The 16,900-nt window shown below is 46.5% G+C and overlaps 1 long non-coding RNA gene across 2 annotated transcripts in view; it reads left to right on the plus strand.

Moving 5' to 3' along the window:
- The window catches only part of LOC128852529 (uncharacterized), a 65,280-nt gene that overhangs the window by 2,725 nt on the left and 45,655 nt on the right, over nucleotides 1–16,900 (plus strand). For both annotated transcript variants that reach the window (XR_008450427.1, XR_008450428.1), the window contains exons 2-4: nucleotides 2,410–2,523; nucleotides 2,674–2,728; nucleotides 3,176–3,295. This is a non-coding gene — a long non-coding RNA (uncharacterized LOC128852529). The remainder of the gene's footprint in view (nucleotides 1–2,409; nucleotides 2,524–2,673; nucleotides 2,729–3,175; nucleotides 3,296–16,900) is intronic.

A 16,900-nucleotide genomic window follows, 5' to 3' on the forward strand; every position in this document is an offset into this window, starting at 1 on the left:
CTTTCAGTGCAGAGCAACTTGAGCAGTTGTAGGATGATTCAAGGCTGAGAGTTGGGGTTGTTCAGTCTAGAGGAGAGAAGGGTCTGGGGAGACCTTATAGTAGCCTGAAAGGGGATGGAGGAAAGTTGGAGAAGGGCTCTTTATAAGGGGGTGTAGGCATAGGATGAGGGGGAACAGTTTTAAGCTGAAAGAGGGAAGTTTAGATGAGATCTGAGGAAGAAATGTTTTCCTGTGAGGGTGGGGAGGCACTGGCCCAGGTTGCCCAGAGGAGTCGTAGCTGCCCCATCCCTGGAGGGGTTCAAGGCCAGGTTGGATGATGCTTGGAGCCCCTGATCCAGTGGGAGGTGTCCCTGCTCATGGCAGGGGGTGGAACTGGGTGGGCTTTGAGGTCCCTTCCAACCCAAACCGTTCTGTGATTTATTATTCTATGAAAGAAGTGTGGACTTGGGCTGATTTCGACTCGTGCAATAATCAGGGGAATGAGCAGGAGTAATCACAACTGACTGGGGCAGCGTTAGGGGATCTATCCCTGCACAGAGCAGCATGTCCTACGCAGACCTCAACCACCTCGGTTTGTCCCTGTGGAAGGAGGGAAACTGCTGACTTTTTACTCTGTGGAAAGGTAGTAAAACCTTCATTCATGGCAGAATCAGTCCCTTTACATGCATTTTCTCTTTTTTTTTTTTTTCCTATACACTCCGACGCTTCTTATGCCGACAATGTCTGAGCAGGAATTTCCATGATGTGGTATTGATGAAGGACAACACCACAGAGTGGTGCAGAAAAATTGGGCTCAGTTCACTTCCTGCCCGTCTGCCAATACTTAAGGAAAGAGAAGAATCTGGGTTCCAGGGTGCTACAGCATTTTACTCCCATTTCTCTTTGCCATTATGCCATAGATGCACAATGCAAATTGCTATATAGAGAGCTTGATGCTGGGATGGTTTGTGCCACCATGGGAAGTGAGTCGACGCATGGGTAGCCCCAGAGTGATTCTGTTCCCTTGGCCTAGCTGGGAATGCATGGAATTAGCAGCAGCTAAAGGGGGTTCAGTGCTACACGAAACTAGTTTAAGAGATTTCTTAAAGGCCACAGATCATCTCGAGTTGATGCCAAAGGGAGCCTAGTCCATCTTAGAAAATAAGTTATTGCTCAGCCTGAAGGAATGTGGAGACTTCCTGGCATACACTCTGCTGTCAGCAACCTAATCTCAGGTGGGTGACAAACCAGACTGACCCCTGGATGATCTCTCTGAAATGAAGGAGAGGGCTTAATTGCCAAACCCGTGTCCTAATTCAGAGTAGTAAGATGCTGGGATCAGGTCCGGAGCATTTTCCAGCCTTGATTCTACTGTAGAAAGCAAAGTTGTGGGTACGTCTGCAAGTGCAAGTTCAACACAGAAGAAGCTTGGGAGAGTTTTAAGGAGACAAAGCTGGGCTAAGGGTGGAGAACATGACAGAATTAGTCAGGAGCTAATACTGAGCATCAGTGATGGAGCTGGGGCTGCTCCTAAGCGTAGCTGGCCACTTCCCACTGGTAGCGAGGACCACTAGGTGTCAGAATTGAATAAACGTAAGGCTGGCACAGGGGAGACAGCATCCCAGCTTTCAAATTATTCCAATCCTTTCCTTCTGATTTCTGGCCTGCTGTGTGATAAAATGACCTGTGGGGAAGAATCACAGAATAGTTTGGGTTGGAAGGGACCTTAAAGGTCATTTATTTCCAACTCCCCTGCTATGGGCAGGGCCATCCCACTGGATCAGGCTGCCCGATAATAATCAGTTTACCATTGTATAATAAGGCATCAGGTGTGAGGACTGACTGCCCCGACTTCAGATGTCTAAACGCAGGCTGAGGCAGTGGTGAAGAGAACAGGGAATGATGAGAAGATATGAGTGAGCAAAGAAGTCCTGGCCAGGTTAGACTGCTTGTTTTACCTATGGGAACCCAGAGCCTAAACTCTGCTGCGGGCACAAAGATGCTTTGCTTTTCCTCCTAGGGACAGTAGAGTTTTCACTCTCCTGCATGATAAACTGATAAAATGGCTTTTAATCAAATTTTCCTTGGCTTGGACTACGGGCTGTAAATTGCCTTTGGTAAGAGGAAAGCTAGAGAAATGCTGGTGGCACAGAAGGTTTAATTTTATAGTTGAAGTTTTCTGCCTGTTCCCCTCGCTTCCTCTCCGAGCTCCTTTCTCTTCTCTTATTCAAGAGCTCAGCTCATTCACTGCAGCTGGTTAATAACAGGAAGGGCATCATAGTGACTCTGAAGATTAGGTGAACTAATTAATGTTTGCACAACCAGGAAGAAATTTGCTGCAATCCGACACTTTACAGCCGCCTCTGTGTTTTCTCCTTTTAGAGATCCTGCTGGCTTTAAAATCCCATTTTTTTCCCCCCCTCTTTCCAGGAAAAACTGTTGCCTTAGTCTCACAAAGCAGTGGGATCTCTCCGCAGGATCAGGCCAGCAGACCACTGGAACTTCAGAGCAGTTTTCATGAGTGAACACCTGCACACACTGCTGGTAAGGTCCGGCAGGCAGAGATGCCATGTGTTGTCCCTAGAAAGTCCCCCAGCTGATCTTGGCCAAAGTGATGTACTGTTGTAGTTTTCTTCTTGCAGCCTCACCAGGGATTTCTCATTCTCCTTGATGATGTCCTTATATGCCTTGCAGGGCTGCAGGTCGAGGTGGCTCCAAACATCTCTCAGGGAAGGGGACGCTTTGCCAAGTGAGTCGTTCAATGTGTTTGTCTTGGCCTTAGCCGGTCCTTCTCTTCCCAGAATGTGACATTCATTTCCCACTTACTTTGGGATTTCTTCATGCTGCTCTGCATCACTTTCTTGGTGGAACAAGAACTTATTATCAGCAATCTTTGCAGCATTTAAGAGTCCGGTCCTGACTTTGTTACTATTTCCTGACTGAGCTGTAATTCTGAGTCTTTAGCAGCAGCGGCAGCCAGATGAAACTCTCCCTAGCATGGGGAATGGGAAAGAGGCTGTAGTGCTAATAGCCTTAGAAGAACACTTTTGTATGTTTTTGTCTCTCCATTTTTTTTTGCCGTAATCCTGTTTAACTCCTCAAGCACTAGAATATTTGGGGACCTCTCAAATTCATTGATCACGGAGTTCCTAGGCACGTGCTGCTCCTCCTCATCCAAATGCCGTTTGTTTTTCAGGCTGACACTGAAGCCAGATCCATCTGTGCGTATCTGCCTTGATTTTCAACATGCGTAGCACTTGTTGCGAAGACCAGTAGTGGATTCCTCCCACAGCTTCAATCCAGGCAGCATCAGATGGTCAGTAGTATACGTGGCAACCTTCCGTGTGGTGAAGGCTTTTGGGGAGGTGGTGGTGATGAGTCTACTGCGGCGTTTCTTAATCTCTGTGGCAGACAAAGGGCTCTCTGCTAGAAAACCAGTGCTGGAGAGGGAAGCTTGAAGCGTAAGTCTGAACTCTTCCAAGGACGTTAGGCTCCTGTTGGTGGTCTAGATGCTCATTGCTTATGAAGTCAGGGGAGGTTAAGCTGGAGAAACCAAGGCTAAGGAAGAAACTGGAGTTTCTTGTCAGCTTTCAGAGACCAAACTAGTTTAGGGCATTAACTGTCAGTGAGACTTGGTGTGGAAGGAGGAAACCACCCACAAAATTGCTGAGCCTGACAGGATCCCAGGGATTACAGGCTGTGATTAACGAGAACTTAAAGAGAATCTTATGTGCTTTTGGAGACTGAGTCTTTTCCTTCGTACTGGGGAGGTGCTGCTGCTGGCTGAGCCTCCTGATCTGAAAGGAATAATTGAGGGGAAAAAATAACAGACTCCAAAATAGAAAGCTGTTGATTTAAATGAAATCAAAAAGAAAAGTCCATAATCTCATCAAAATGCAGAAGAATGGGGGCCAGAAACATTTGAACCTGGAAATTAAAGCAGTAAGCCTTGTGCCCACACCAAGCGTATGAATTTCATATTTCATGATAAAGGTGTACCTGGAGTTTAGCAATGTAGTGAAGCCTTTGCCACTGCTGTTCTGCAGTGGAAAAATCTAAGGTGTTTGGGATGGGTTGGGGAGGTAGAAGCCTGATCTAGACTCCCCAAAAGCTTTCTGACAGCCCTTCCTAAAGAGAGAGTTAGAGGAGTGGAATAGCCATGATACAAAGTGAGGAAGTGTTAACGCTCAAAAACTGCCGTGGATGAAATCGCAAAGTGAGAAAACGATACTTGACAAGTGCAGATGGTGCAGAGCTGATTGCTGCAGAAAACCTCTGAAACTGTGGTGGGCAGTTTTGTCTTTACCCTTTACAAGGATCAAAGCAGGGATTCTAGCAGAGGGCTGCGCGATACCTGTGGGTTACCGGGACTGGGCAGCAAAGTCCAAAGAAGTTTTTCTGTGCATGTTTCAGAGGTCTTTAACTTTCTTTTGTGTTTGAATGCTGAAGGAAGTCTTGTTGAACAGTGGGAAATCTCCATTAAGCAAGTTTGCCCTGGGGTGGGGGGGCAGAAAACCCCGTGACGGTCTCTAAAGCAGAGGCTACTAATAAATATTTTTATACATTTCCTGCTTAGTGGAACGGTGTGGCAGAGTATTTTGAGGGGAAAAATGCCCTGTGGGAAATGCTGGAACTGACTGCAAGAACTATTGACTTGTTTGGTTTTCTAAGCTGGGTAATAACTGTTGTTTTATTAATTGCTAACCTTTTTCATCTTGGAAAGAACTGAAATAAACACTTGTCTGTGAAATTGTTTTCAGCTTCTTGAGCTCCTAAATGCTCAGTTTCTGGGCAGGCAGTGTCAAAAGATAACCCCAGCCTGAAACCCTCTTTCCTAGCGGAAAGAAAATGATTAAAATAGATGAGGTTACTGCATGGAGAAAGGCTGTCAAGAACGGGAGCGGCGTTCGAAGCCTGTCTCTTTCCAAGCATCGGATCAGTGGATCTGTGCATCTGCAATGTGTTCACTGAACCAGAACACAGCTTTTTGTCCCAAAAGCTTACATGCCAAAGCCTGCAAATAAACCTGCTCAAGTGAGGTGTCACGGGAAAGACCAGAAGTCAATGGTTGGGTGCTATTACTGTTTGCCCACGGTTTAAAGAGTGTCACAGGCTTAGTTCTCTCACTGAAAGAGGATGGAACAAAAGCCTGAAGCTGAAATACTAGGCCTTGGCTTTCTGCCCAAATTACATGACGGATCTTCTTTAAAATGTCTATTCGTTAGGGCTATTTCATAATGAAATTACTATTTCCTCGCTATCTGCTGTTGCACAACAAGCTGTGTTCTGACACTTCTAAATTTCTCATCCTTCTCTGCCTGAAAGAACCCTGCAAAAAGTTGCCAAGAATCTAGTTTTCTTAAAAATCCTAATTTTGGGGAGAACTTCTTGTTTATTGAAAATGTTACACGGTCCCACGGTGAACAAAAGCACAGATACCCAGCGTGGTGCTCTTGCCTGTCATCGATTGACATTTGTGGTGTTGGCTGTGCTGGAGAAGAGCGACTTGGAGCAGAGGGATGGGGTTCTACGGGACAGGCTGGTAGGCTGGAGTCTGCCATGGCTGGAACGCGAATGCTGCTGGCGGTGCGGGAGAGTCCATCTGTTTTGTGTTCGTACCCATACGCTGATGCTGCAGGGCTGTGGGCTTCGCCTGGCGGGGGCTTCGGAAGCTGATATTGCCGGGAGCCCGGCTTGCAGGAGCAGAGCGTGATCTCCGCAATGTGCTCCTCCGAAAAAACAGAGAAGTTGCAAAACTCAGGTCTAGGTTTTAAAGCTCCCTCTTTGTCTCCGGTATTGGATGCTAGGGCTGTTAATTGGAGACTACGGCATCTGTGAGAACCGGTGTTAGTGGTTTTCCTTCCAGCCCTGAGCGCTCTCGGATGTGCCACCCTTCGTACAGCCCTGAGGTGTTTAATGGTGGAAGGAAGTGGGCTTGTTTAATCCAGGAGCTGTCGGAGCCAAGGGCCAATTTGGCAGAAGAGGAGGTTTCTGGTGTTTGTCCCTCCTCTTTCTTTCTAGAGAGAGAGAGAGAAATAGAAGAGATCTGTATTTGCGTGGAAAAGCTGCTTTTCATTTCCCAACTAAAGGGAGGCATGAAGGCTTTCTTTGACCATATGTATAATTTGCCAAGAGTGGGAAATTTACTCTTTAGCTATGAAACATAGGAGCGCTAGGTAAAGGCTGAGCGGAAAATCTTGTAAGCGCTTTCTCTTGTCCCTCTCTGAATGTTTTATCTCTTTCCTACTCTCCCTCTGAGCGCAGAGTGCGATGTGACTGCTATACTGCTGCTGTCCTGGAAATACTCCTTTCCCAGCCCCTAAGGTGTTAAAAAATATCTCAACTGCTCGTTACAGAGTTGGTAAATGATGTTCTGGATGGCTGAGCCCAGCGTAGGCCAACACCCTTGGGCAGTTTCCCTTGGACTAATCCCAGTTAACGCAACCACGGGACATGCTGTTGCATGAAGCTACAGTGAAGAAATGCTTTGCAATTATTAGGGACCCGTAGATGCTTGCTAGCACGGAGCGCTGCCTGGTTTGAAGTTCCTTGCTCTTTTGAGTCCACTTTTAGAGCAGAATTAAACGATTCAGCCACTATCTGGCTCCAAGACACTGAGTTTGGTAAAAACCAATAGTAAAAGTCTGGTTCCCCTCTTTCCTCTCCCTCCTCCTGCTCTTCGCTGATCGGGGGATGTAGTTCAAATGTGCAAGTAACAGGCGAGCTGAAAACATGAAACGCGGGGAGAGCAGGCAGCTCTGAAACTAGGTTAGAGATGAAACGAGCCTGAAATTTGGCAGCTGTAGGCAAGGCTGAGTGGCCCCAGGGAAACGGCTTGAAATGATTGATGAAATAAATGATTAATGAAATGGTGCGATTGCTCTATCACGGGATTGCATTCCTGTTTGGATCCCAAAGACCGAAATTGAGAGAAGCCGTGTGGGTGTGAACGATGTAGAGGAAAGAGTGCGAGAGCAGTGTCTCCCAGGAGGAAAGTAGATCCCTCAAGTAAACCTCCTGTTGGCTTTGTTGCACCCCGTGGGATATAAAATATGCCCCTCGCTACTACCCCGTTCAGAGGATTGATTGATCTTTTGGTATTGGGATTTACCACCTGCACAGCTACCCTTTATGTTTAGGCAGCTCAAAAAGAAAGTGTCTCATTTTATGCATTGGTATTTGGTTTTTCCCTTCTCTGCCATCCACTGAACACCTGGGCAGTGCAGGTTTGTTTGTGTATCAGAAACATCGGATCTCCTGGGCTTCCGAAGGCTTTCTGGACAGGGGCAGTAGCAACCTTGGGGCTTCAGATCTCATTCTGTTTGGTTTTTTTCCTGGCAGATTCTTATTTCAGGAAAGCAGAATGTTGGTGTGAGTTGTTCAAATAACAACTAATCCCTCATGCTGATGGTTGTGTCGCTGTAGTCTAAATAAGAGATCGATCTACGTTTGCACCCCCTGCCAACTTGGAAAGGGAAGATCTCAGAGCTCAGAGAGCAGCTTGTGGGAACTCTTTGCCTCTGCTGTTAGATTAATAGATTTAGACTTTGGAATGAAATAACTATGCCCTAAAGGGCTTTTTTTTTTCCAGTTAAAGACACAAATGCATCACCGTTGCTACAGTTTAAATGTTTACAGTGCAAAATACTGCCAGTCACGCTCCAGTTCATTAGGAGTTAGCTTGAAGAAGCAGTTTCTGTGAGGGCATCAGATGGCTTCTTTATTGCTGGAACTGCAGCCATATTCATGCTTTCCATGGCTAGCGTGTCCTAACAAGTGGCTACCTTCTGCCGTACAAGTTATAGCAAAAGCCTTACCGGGAAGGCATTGGTTTCCCAGAAGCTCCGACACCTTTTGGCTATTTAATACCAACTGGCTGGTATGGCTGGAGGCTAAAGATGCATGTGTTATACACATATATGTATGTATAGGTATAAATGTGTCTGGTTTTAATATCTAGAATATTTTCTTCTTTGGTGTGCAGTTCTTCAGCTGTTGTCCACAGAATCATAGACTGTCCTGAGTTGAAAGGATCCACAAGGAACGTTGAGTCCAACTCCTGTCTCTGCACAGGACAACCCCAACGTTTACACCGTGGGGCTGAGGGCATTGTCCACGTGCTTCTGGAATATTGTCAGGCTCGGCACCACGACTGCTTCCCTGGGAGCTGTTCCGGGCCTTCAACAGACTCTGGGTAAGGAACCTTTTCCTACTGTCCAACGTAGCCTCCCCTTGCACAGCTTCCTGCCATTCCCTTGGGTGCTGTTGGTTAGGAAGATACTCTTGTATAGAAACCACACAACACCGAAATGCCAGATTTCTTCACCCTTTCCTTTCAGATGCGAATGATTTGGTACCTGGGATGGTGTTCTGAGCAGCACAGCTCTGGGATACATCCTCGCTTTTGTTGCTAAGTAAGAAGGCAGCTAGCTTTGCAGGAGCTTCACGGGGAAAAACCGTTCTGTGTATGAAGGCCCTTTATTTCCCCAAGGGCAATAAACTTACGTGGAATGGATTGTCAAAGGACTGTAAGTTGGATTTGTTGGTTTTTTTTAAGCAATCCTGAATTTAGTCCTGGGTAGCTGTTCTGTAGAAATGCTCTGTCTTTTGTGACTATGTGTGTAGAGAGCTCTCAGCGCCGGTTACTCGCGAGGCTGGATGTGAGCTCTGGTCTGACGTGGAGAAAGCTTAAGAGAAAATCCTTTGTTTCTGTGTGTCTGCCCTTTGCTCATTCTTTTCTTCTTAACAGCAAGACAAGGTTTTGGGGCGCGCATGCTGCTTCAAGGGATGGGACTCTTGGCCTGGGTGACATCACCATTTAAATGCTGAAGTGGATTTCAGGTACTTATTAATTTGGTGAGCACAAAGTCATGAGCTAGTGAATTTGGCTGACCTTCTGCAAAGCATTAACCTCGGGAGATAAGGACCTCTTATGAAACCACTGAGGTGTTACACAGCCCGTCTCTTGCTTTTGCTGACAACAAGGCTGTTTGGGTGGCTCCTCCACAAAACTTTGTGGGACTTTTATGAACAATTACCCATAATGATTTGCCTCTGAGAAACCTTACCCTGACTCCTGCTATGCACTTGGGATATGTTATGGTTAAATGCCAGTGGAGCACTGCTGCTACGCCTCTTTTTGCCCGAACGTCAAGAGGCACGCATCCAAAAGTCAAGGGTTTTTTTTCCGTGTATGTAATCTAAATCTTTTTTAAACGAAAGGATTAAAACAAGGAGGCAGAAATGAGATCTCCACGTGATCACTCCGCGTAACCTGTGCTGCCCTTGATGCTACAGAGGAATCATGAGACTTCCTTTGGTCCTCAGAAAAGCCAAACTTTGCAGTTTTACGTCTGCTGCAAAGGTGTCCCTTGCTGAAATAACCAGGTAATTGCCTTCAACTGAAACCTCCAGGACGTGGAAAGCTACCAAATGTCACGTCATCAAGGCCAACCATCTAATTTTGGATTGCTGCTGAGGAGGTTGGAAAGCCCTTGAGACCAAAGTGTGTCATCGTCATGAGACAGAGAGAGAGAAAAAAGAGCTGTACAGAAGCCAAGTGCACTGCTCTCTTCTTGGATGGTGCCAGTAGAGATTTTGTCACACAAGGAAGCCAACTTTCTGGTTTTCCTGTAAGGTCTTGGGAGCTGAGAACCTTAGGAGAAATGCCATAGCCCAATTTCTGGCTCTCAGACTCTTCTGTAACCATTCCATGGTATCTGCAAGGGCGCATCTTACAGATTTACTGGGATGCTGGGAATACAGAGACAATGCTCAGCTGCTCTTTGTGCTCTTTTCCCTGCCTGTCCTTCTTTTGTTCTGCTGGTTATGACGTGCACATCTCAGGGCTCTGGAAATCCTGATAGCTGCTGAATTTGATTTCAGAAGCCAGACCGTACTTGCGGTTTGAGGTTTCTTTTAGTAAAGGATTAAAAAAAAAATCACTTTTAGAAGGATTGTTTATAAGAAGAAAATGGTGCAGAGGGGAATAGAATGGGATGCTGAAAGAGATTGACACAGCGGTTTCACCAGCTGCCTGCTCTCACAGTAAGCAAATACTTTATTTAATCAAGAAAATAAAAGCTTTTCCAAGTGAAAAGTATCTCCAGTGCAGCATGCTGCACCTTGTCTTCTCTTGGTTGAAGGGAAAGGCAGTGATGACTTCTCCCCTGAAAGTGGCAGTGAACAAGCCGGTTCTGCTGCCTGCAGATTCCCAGGTAAAAGGCATTGTACACATGTCAGAAGAGTATCTCAAGGCTTGAAAAATCAACTGTCATTGCTTTCATCTTGTGTGAAATAGTTGGGGGATATGTGGCAGAGGGAGGAGAAAATAGGACAGATGAAAACTGAGCTCTAAGCCAAAAGTAGGCTTATATCTGAAAGCAGTTTTCTGATCGAGAGTTCCCTGTCTCTCCATATGTGGTGAGTTGATCTTAGCCAGATGCTCTCCTGGATCCTCACTTTGCTGCCCCTCCATGGCAGGGCAGAGGGAGAAAATGAGATGGAAAAGCTCATGAGTCAAGATAAAGACAGAGAGATCCTTTACCAGTTACTATCGTGGGCAAAACAGACTCACCTTGTGGGAAATTTAATTTATTGCCATTTAAAATAGATTTGGATAGTGAGAAACAAAGACAAAAACTAAAATAACACCTTCTCCCCACCCCACCCACCTTTTCCCAAGCTCAAATTTACTCCTTCATTCCTGACTCCTACACCCCCTCTGCTCCCTGAGGGGTTGAGGATGGTTGTGATCAACCCACAACAGCTCTTCTTTGCTGCTCTTGCTTCTTACAGTTCTCCCCTGATCCAGCATTGGTCCTTCCCATGGGCTACTGTCCTTCAGAGCCTCTTCGTGGGCTCTCCGTGGACTTTAGTTCCTTCAGGAAACGTCCAGCTGCTCCAGCGTGGGGTCCGCCGTGGCTTGCAGCTTGGACCCCTGTTCCACCATGGTCCTCCCTATGGTCCGCAGGTAAATACCTGCTTCACTCCGGTCTCTCCATGGGCTGCACTTTTCCCCCTCCTTGCTCGCTGGACCGGGTGTTCGCGTGCTTTTTTACCCTCACTTCTCACTGATCTCTGACATCTTTGGCCCATTCTTAAATATGTTATCCCAGAGGCACCACGAGCTTTGCCGATGGGCTCAGCTGTGCCTGGTGGTGGGTGAAGTGCTCTCCTACCTCGACTCTACGGACCACATCTGCAACACTGGCTTTGATTGCACCTGCATCCGCGGTGGCCTCCAAGCCTCACTGAATTATTTGCACATCCGCCTCTGTTGCTTTGTTGGTCCAAGCAATGTGCTTTTAATCGCCCTCTCTGCATCCAGCACCCCCTGGATACCGGGCAGAGGCAGCGGAGCAGCTACAAAGATAGGGAATAACGGTCTGAGACATCAGAAATACGGACTGTGGGCAAATGAACTTCTCCTTGGCGCTTTAATTTCTAAGTTCCATGCGGGAAACAATGTTGATCTCTTGTGAAATATTTGGATTTCAATTGATAATTGTCTTAATTGAGGGTGTAGTGAGATGGCCAAGTTATTTTCAACTCCTGTTTCCTGGTTTGTTCTTGCCTTGGAAGCAGTGTTTAATGAAGTCTTCACAATGCTGAGAATTAAAGACAGCTTAACAGGTTGTCTCTTGAAGTTTATGGTATTTTAGCTTTTGCATCACTCCATTCCTGATGTTGGCACTTCACCCCAAGCCACCGCAGAAGTTCTAGCTTCTTGGCTCACCCAGCAACAGAAAGCAGGGCTTGGGGGTAGATTGCAAGGGTTGGTTTTCCTGTGAGGTGGGCAGGAATGTTCTTCCTGCTGGTGAAAACCAGGCTGCTTTTAGTTCAGCCAGGCTAGCGTAGCTGAAGCAAACTCAAATCTGTGGGCCTCCCACTTCTTTCCGGGCAGCTACTACAGCAGCAACAGCTGCCTATGGGCCTCAGCTGTGTGAGCTGCTTCCTCCGAAGAGGCAGCTGAGATCTTCTTCCAAAACAGAAAAATCTGGGCCGATCGTACCAAGTGGAGCCGGATGGCTCACTGGATAAAAACTCCCAATCTCTGGAACTTGCCGGTATTTCAGTACCTGGAGTAAAGAACTTTTTTACCCTCCTTCTGGTTTTTCTTGATGAGCCATCAGCCACATTTTCTCAGGAAAATGTATTTTAAGAATATGGTCTGCAATATCTTGTCTATAGTGTAGCTTTTTGTTTGGAAGGAGGTTTTTTGGCGATGCCAGCCAGAACTGGCTGTGGTTGCTTTTCCAAAAGATTTGTAAACATCTTAAACAACCCCTGATTTAAAATCTGGAAATGCATAGGAAGAAAAAACCAAGCGTATGCAATGCAAGACAGACTCCACATGTCTCATATTGCATAAAGGCTTCAAATGCATAATAGGTAGGAGAAAAAAAAAGATTTGTAATTACTTCTTGTTGGTTTCTGGTTGAGACGGTCGAGTGCTCGGTTTGTCAGTAGTACTGCTGAAATAATGGGGAATCGTAGAATCATTAGGTTGGAAAAGACCTTTGAGACTGTTAAGTCCAACTGTACCTGTCCACTGCTAAATCATATCCCCAAGAACCTCATCTATCCACCTCCAGGGATGGGGACTCAACCACCTCCCTGGGCAGCCTCTGCCTGGAGTAGAACACCAGGAAGCCTGAAGCTCCGCCAGGGGAGGGTCAGGTTGGATATCAGAAAAAAATTCTTCATGGAAAGCGTCATTGGGCACTGGAACAGCTGCCCAGGGAGGGGGTCGAGTCGCCTTCCCTGGAGGTGTTTAAGGAACGGGTGGATGAAGTGCTGAGGGACATGGTTTAGGGAGTGTTAGGAATGGTTGGACTCAATGATCCAGTGGGTCCTTTCCAACCTGGTGAGTCTGTGATTCTGTGAAAGCACTGGCAGCACAATGCACTGGGAGTTTTCATAGCTGGACTCCAAAAGATGCTGAGCTCCGAACAGTGACGCAGTTCTCTCACAGAGTAGAGACTCTTTCTTGCTGCCAGAAGATGATGAAAAAGGACCTTTGTTAGGGATGGATGTTGAGCTCCTGTTTATGCAGATTTTCTCACCTGAAAGCACCCTGAGATAGCCTTTTGACTTCTAAGATAGGCTTCTAAAGTTAGGCTTCTAAACATGAGAGAACTTCCTCCCCGAAAAGCTTGCTAGCTTGCCATCATCTTTAGGAGTACATAGCGCTTGTCCTTGTTGTCCCTTATTATCATGCATTGTTATCGATATATTTAGCTGTGTTAGTTTGTTCTAAACTCAACAGTAAACATTTTTTTTTTTGGTATATCTATGTGGATCATGGAATCCTAGAATAGTTTGGGTTGGAAGGGACCTTAAAGATCACCCAGTTCCAACCCCCCTGCCGTGATAGGTACTTTTCTTACTGTAAGGGAGATTCTTTGGACTCTTCTAGTTTCTAGCTTATTTCTAGGAAACAGCAGATGGCCAGTCTGAAAATCACCATTGACAGAGCCCATTTGCAATCTTGTTTCCTGACAATCTTCCCCACCTTTGAAAAAATCTCTCTGAGAGCCCTTTTAAAACCACTCCTTCAATTTTTGGAGGCATTAATTTAATCTTCAGCTCAAAATATCTGACTAGACCTACATCAGATTCCACACTCTGCAAGTTTGGGGATTAGGGGGTTTTTTTTTGCCATGTGGAAACTTGACACTTCCACTTTACACCAGCTGTGTTGGAGGAGATTTCTTAGGATTTCTGTAGGGAAAAGCTCCCCGCTAATGCGTTCGGAGGACAGTAACAGCTGCTGTGAAGTGGCAGTGCCCCCCGGGGGCTCCGGGAGTTCAGAGAGTGAGGGCAGAGCGAGACAAGAGAAGGTGAAGCCAACGCTTGGAGGAATGCAGAGAATGAAAACAGAAATACTCTTTAGTCATGCCAAATATAAACAAATGCTCCCAACTAAAAAGCAGAAACAAACGAGCTAATGAGATGCTGAAATTAATGGGCTGTGCCTGAATGCCACCGAGCCAGAGCAGCTCACTGAGCGGGGCAGGGACGCAGGCGAGAGGTGAACTGAGGCGATGGTTTCAGAAACACCTCCCGCCTTATCTTTTGAGCACACTTGCAAAGCCTTTGCCGAATTAGCGAGGCTTGAAGCGTCTCCTGTCTTGCACGTGCGTGTTTGCTGCTGGTTTGCGTTCTGATTTCAAAGTATTCCGGCTGAACGGAGTAGCAGCTTGTTAAACAAGGAGCCGCTTTGAGACCGAGACCAGTGCTTGGGAAGAGGCGAAGGCAGAGGACTGGCGGAACCGTGGTGGCTCCCTAAAACGTCTGTGATCCTAACCTTGACACAAACACGTAGGGTGGAACTGGGAAGGTCCACATCCTCGACCCAGCCTTTCCCCATTTGCTGCCCTGGAGCCATCACTGCCCTTCCACAGCAGGAACAACTGCTGCTGCACAGTTGCCGGTCCTGCCCATCCAGAGGGTTATTTCTCTGGGAATTACTACTACATTAAAATTTGGCCCCTGTCTCAGAAACCTGAGAAGCAGATGAGCCTAAATATTTAGTTTTAACTTTCTCTGCATTCCTCAGAGTTAAAAACTGAACGTTCTCTGCATGGAAGCAGAAATTTTGTTGGTTGTTTGCATCAGAAGTGGAGAAAAATAACCTCTCTTTCCTTTCACCGTCAACTACAGGCTGTAATCGTAACAGTGTGAACAGTGGCATTTACTGCTGCACAACCAGAGCTGCTAGGAACCATTTTCTCCAATATTTCGTTCCTACCAGGCTGTGACATGAGAAAGGGTTTGCTGTGCTCACGGGAGGAGCTGCACTGCACGTAGGGTGCCTCTACCCTTCAGCAGGAGGTGGGTGACCTTGGCTGCACACGGCTGTGGGATGCGGCTTTCGAGATGCCACGGAAGCCCTGTGTTTGGAAAACTGCTGCTCACCATCTCGGTGAGAGTTAGTGGCAGATGGCAGTAAGCATGAATTGCTGGTCTCCAACTGCACAGTAACAGCTTCTCTTATCTCCAGCCTTCTCGCATCAAATGTGTGCAGCAATGGTTGTCTTGTGTCTGACTGTGTACAGCCCCCAGTAGTTAAATTTTCTCCAAATTCTTCATGGCATGAACAGTCGGTTTGAATAAGGATCATTGCTCAGACTTTTGGGGGTGGGTGATAGAGGCTGCCGTAAATTGTGTGACTTACGGCTTGGGCAGAGTTGGACTCAAGGCAGAAATACTACTAGAGCTATCAAGTACATGGGTTATCACTCTCCAGCAGCCTTCAGGACTTTTCTGTCCCAAAAGAATTATTTCTTGTAGTATGAATCAGTTGTGTCCTTAAGGAAGCAAGCAAACCCACAAAATCTTAGTTGTTGCTCTTTGCCTTCAGTCTTATCTTTGCAAGGCCAATACAAGTGGCTGTTGAATGAGACAAAACAGTAGTTGCATTTAACAGCCCCTCTGTACACAGTTGTGTTGGGAAGTAGGGGAAGCTGTACCCACCCAGGGCTCCCTATCCTCCTGCAAAAGCCTTTCTCTGAAGTGTCAAAATGGTACGGAGCGTGACCACGCATACATAGGTTTCTGGTAATTCCTGTTTCACCCTTTAATTAGCTCAGTTTCCAGATGGTTTTTTTTTCACCATCCGGTTACGTACCAGTTAAAAATTCACCTCTGCAAAACCAAACTTGTTTCCCTGTATATAGACCGTGAAGTGCTAGGACTGTCGAATGCAAGTCGCTAACGCTCTCGTGGCAGTTGAGATGCTGTTTCCGATGGACAAACCCAACGCCATCCTTTGCTGACATTCCTGGCTCATGTCCAGCTGTGAAGAACAGTCAAGTCAAGCTCTAACGTGCTGTAATACCTATCACAACTCTTCTCTGGAAGTGATATCGAGGAGTGACTGTCAAACATCCTGCCACACTCAGAGTTCCCATTCCACTTCAGCTTTCTGAAAGCAAACCACTTTGTGTCAGACGTCAACTCTATGATTTGGGTTATATGACTGAATGCTGATTTTCCAGTAAAGTCACAGCAAAGTGGAAAAAAAGCAAACAACCTACCTGTAAGTTTTACACTTCAAGCTTGACTAGTAGTCCCAAAATCGGGGTCAGCTTCGCTGCCTCTGACTTTTCAGCCAAGGTGAAAAAATGTGCTTGGCCAGGGATTTTGAAAGCTTTCTTTGAAGCACTATTTGTGGGAACTTGGATTCTGCAGGACCCGCAGCCTGCAAGGGATCTTGAGCTCATCTTTGATGTGCTAGGGCTCCTTCTACATGAAAGGTTGTAAAATCTACCTGATACACTGGCCTGGTTTTAATTGTTTTTCGATCGTAAGCTTGCTTTGGGAAGCTTCTCTGCCTCTCTCCAAGGCAGTGCAGACTGTGCAGGTTTCCAAGAGGAAAGTGGCAAGCAGGCAGGGTGCTCTGTGCTTTTGTCACCTTGTCGAGGCTGTAATAAATGCCAGTGCAAGTTGCACGCCAAAGGCACAAATCCTCAAAGAGCATTACAGTCCATGGTCCATAATCCCTCTTTCCTACCTAGGAAGAGCCCTTGCCAAGCAGAAACTTCTGGACTACACGCCTAACTGCAGCCTTTCCCACATTTTTCAGTAAGAGCTTTGAAGATCTTTGTTTTTTCCTTCATTTCGTTCAATACTGAGACCTCTGCAGCCTACAGTTGTCTTCTAGTGTGGTGTCTCGCAAATCGTGGGAAAACGTTTTGTGTGTCCTGTGGCTGTTTTCGCAGACGGTAGCTGAGGTTTTGGTACAGTTTGCATCAGGTTTCCAAGAGGTATCAGTAAGGAAGGAATAAAACTCAGCATCCCTGGCTCTCTTTGTGTCCTTTCCAACTGATCTAACACCAAAGTGGTGTTACCTCCAGAGGACCAGGGTGGGATGAGATCGATGTGGCCACCTATTTCTGTACCTGAAGAGCTACTC

Source organism: Cuculus canorus, chromosome 6, assembly GCF_017976375.1.
Source record: "Cuculus canorus isolate bCucCan1 chromosome 6, bCucCan1.pri, whole genome shotgun sequence".
NCBI lineage: Eukaryota > Metazoa > Chordata > Aves > Cuculiformes > Cuculidae > Cuculus > Cuculus canorus.